Genomic DNA, 3440 nt, shown 5'->3' on the forward strand with positions numbered 1-3440 from the left:
GCAGTGCTTGGGGTCCAAGGTGCTGACGTGAGGCTTGGCCGTAGGGGACACGTCCCTCCCTCACCCCTTGTAATTTTGTTTTCCTTTTGTAAGTCATCTCCACTCCCAACATGGGGTTCGAACTCACGACCTTGAGATCAAGTCACATGCTCTGGGTACTAAGCCAGCCAGCTGCCCCTCCCCTCACCTCTTCTTACCACCAGGCGCCTCAGCCCCTCTGTTGCTCCCTCCCTTCCAAAACCACAAGCAAGAAGCAGTTCCCCCATCGACACCTCTCCAAGGGGAACTGTTTCCAAAAGTGAACAGGTCAAGAGAAGGGCCCAGAGGCTCTCCAGACGTCTGTCCATGTGAAAGGGAGGGCCTCCCACATAAGCCTCTTTTTCTCCTGCCTGTTTGGGTAGATGAGGCTGGTGGGACAGCTCGAGAGTGTGAGTGGCCAGACACTCAACGGAATCAGAAAGCCTCCCTGGTTAGCTCCTAATCAGCATTACTCTCGGCTCTTGCCCATCCACTTTAGTTTGTGCACCTCTCCATGGCTAGAGAGAACATTCCCAATATTCCCTGTGCCCCACCACTCTCCCAGCCACGGACCTAGCTGCACACCTGAGGCTATGGAGGGCAGGGAGCATGTGTGCATGAGGCAGCCCCTGGAATCACCTGTCCGCTCTGGGAATTCCTTCCGACATTGCCGCCACTGGGCACACACAGGGGCCACAGACACAGAAAGGAAGCACAGCCGAAGGATGTCGAGACTGTAGCCGGAGGGAGAGATTAAAGCTAACTGGCAGTGTGGGCGGATTGAAGGACCCCCATCCCAAGGTCCCAGCGGGACATGCCTATTTGTGTAGATCAGAAATCTGGCAGGTAGAGAGGGCTCTCAGGAGGGACAGAAAGGAGGGGAGGCCGTGTCCTTCCAGAACCCACCCGGAATGGGAGAACTCAGGCTGGCTGGTAGTAGAAAGGGTGGTGTGCAGGGAGAAGCCATAGGTCCATTCCCACCATGAGAACTCTGAGGCGAGACTGCTAGCAGGATCTGAACAATGAGGGGTAGCCATCGTCCCAAGGATAAAATAATGCAGAGGGAGGAGAAAAATCCCAGCGCTACGTCTGCTCCTCACTTCCCAACACATTGGTTACACTTAGGGTACTCTTCTCTGTGAAGCCTTCCGGCTCACGTTGACCTCAGGGAAGGGAACAAAAGGAAAGTGGAGGAAAGGGATGGCCAGTTGGGTCTAGATACACTTCAGTGGGCTTTCCTCTCAGAGGTGGGACTGAGGAGACTCCTGTTTCTGGGAGTTCCGTCCCAGGATCAGCCTCTGGGTTCAGCAGGACCAGTCTGGGGGACAAGCCCAGGAATGACTCCTTGGCAGCTTCCTGCCTGGCCTTCCTTCCCTGAAGAGCAGCCTTTCTTCTTGAAGGGGGAGCTGAGTCACCTGCTCTCAGCAGGAAGCGCCCTGGTCTCCACCAGGAGGTGGAGGTTCAGACCCCACGTCCAAGGAAGGGATTCTAAGACTCAGGAACCACGAATGGACTTCTGGGCATTCATGAACCCTTAAAATGGCATGCACAAGTATCTGTGCACATGTATTTTCCTGAGGAGAAAGTCCACAATTTGTATCTTTGTATTTCCAAAGGAATCTAGGATCCCGGAAAGATTAAGGACTACTGCTTCTGTAAGCCGAGAAGGAACCATGTGCTCCTGCCCGAGCTTGTCAGGGCGCTGAGTGGGAACCCTGTTCTTGCTACGGCAGAGCCCCTGAAGTCCAGATTTCACGGAGTCACCTCTGGGAGAACCACTTCTGCCAGTCTGCCTGCACCTCCGCTGATAGCTCCGTGCCCCTCGGGCCTGGTGGAGTTGGCTGGAGGGCTTTCTCCCTGTCCAGGTTCACTGAGCTTCCATACCTCTGGTTCTGCTCCCACTCACTGTCTCACGTCCACCCAATCCTCAAGGTTTTTAAACCCAGCTGGGACACAGAAGGCACTAAAGAAATATTTGAACGAATGTAACAAAAAAGAAAAGAATCCTTGGCTGTGACAGGGAAGAGCCCCAGGGTTCCTCCAAGGCCGCTGTGGTGCACAGTTCACTGGGCGGTGGTTACCTGGGCGAGGGTGACGGCAGGACTCCTCAGAACCTGGTCCCGCCTCCCCTCCACGCGGTAGAATACAGGTTCTTGCACCGACCCCGGAATCCAGGTACCCACCCCTAAGGAGGAGGTACCCGCACACTCACTTCTGAGGGGTGTGACAGTTGGAAATAGCAGGTACATCCCTTGGGAGCCCCAATGCCACTACCGCGCCAACAGGAAGGCTGGACAGACACGCCCTCCCCACGTTTCCCACTCCCAAGGCTTTGTTCCACTATCTTCCCAAATGGCAGGGTCTCCTTGCACTTTGGGCCAGTTTTTGGTATTCAGTGCTTCTAGCTGCTCCATTAGATTTAGTTATCTGCTCACTGTGCTTCAGAAGCTCAGTCCCTGGAAAGGTTGTCTAACTGGGGTTTGAACAGGAGTCGTCAAAGCACAAACGAATGGCTGAGGAGCTGCCCGAAGGGATGGTTAAACCGGAAGGGAAAACACCTACCCAGAGTGACGTGCCACTAGGGCAGGGGTGGTTAGAGCTTACTGCTGTGGAGATGACCAGGGCAACACAGGAACGAGAGGGAAACCGCCAGTTCCGGAGCTGGGATTTTTACAAGCGGAGAGATGACAGACAAATTGAAGGTCTGAGTGCTGAGGGCCAAAGGAGGCCTCCGGAGAAATCCTGTTTCGGAGCAGGCTCCGGCTTTCAGACAATCGTGCCTGTGGGCAGATCACGGCCTCCTTGGCTCCCCTAGGTCTTTCCATTTGGGATACCAGATCCAGATCTCAGGGCAGCTGCTCAACGCCATCCAAATCTTGGCTACCAGGGGTTGGTGTACACGAGCATATTAGCCACTTCTTAGTCAAGTAGGGATCTTGCAGAAGAAACAGACAGGATCACCAAAGACTTGTTCTGAACAAGCAAGCAGGTGAAGTCACAGGTGGTCATAGAGCCACTGTACGCCACACTGCTGAGGCATGGGGCCCATTCCAGAACAGCTCAACTCCTTCCTTTATGCAAATAAAGAAGGCAAATCTTGGTGCCACAATCTTGTCCTTAGCAGAGGCCCTGGCTCACCCTCCCCATCTTTGTCTAATACGTGCATAACTGGCTGACTCAACTAGGGCAGGACTTATATCCTGGGGTGATGAGCCTTTGGGGGCACCGAAGCAAATGGGCCTGGGGAAAGAGGTTAGGTCAGATCCACCTAAGAGAATAAATGTAACATAACCAGTGCTCCTCAAACCTTGGCTGCTACTTAAATTGATGAGAAAGAGGTAGGGAAGTATTAAGAACTAAAGGACTGAGTTAGTCCATAATACTGGGCTTCAGAATAAAACACATTCTCAAGAAGGGCTGGG

This window comes from Ursus arctos, unplaced genomic scaffold (assembly GCF_023065955.2).
Source record: "Ursus arctos isolate Adak ecotype North America unplaced genomic scaffold, UrsArc2.0 scaffold_32, whole genome shotgun sequence".
NCBI lineage: Eukaryota > Metazoa > Chordata > Mammalia > Carnivora > Ursidae > Ursus > Ursus arctos.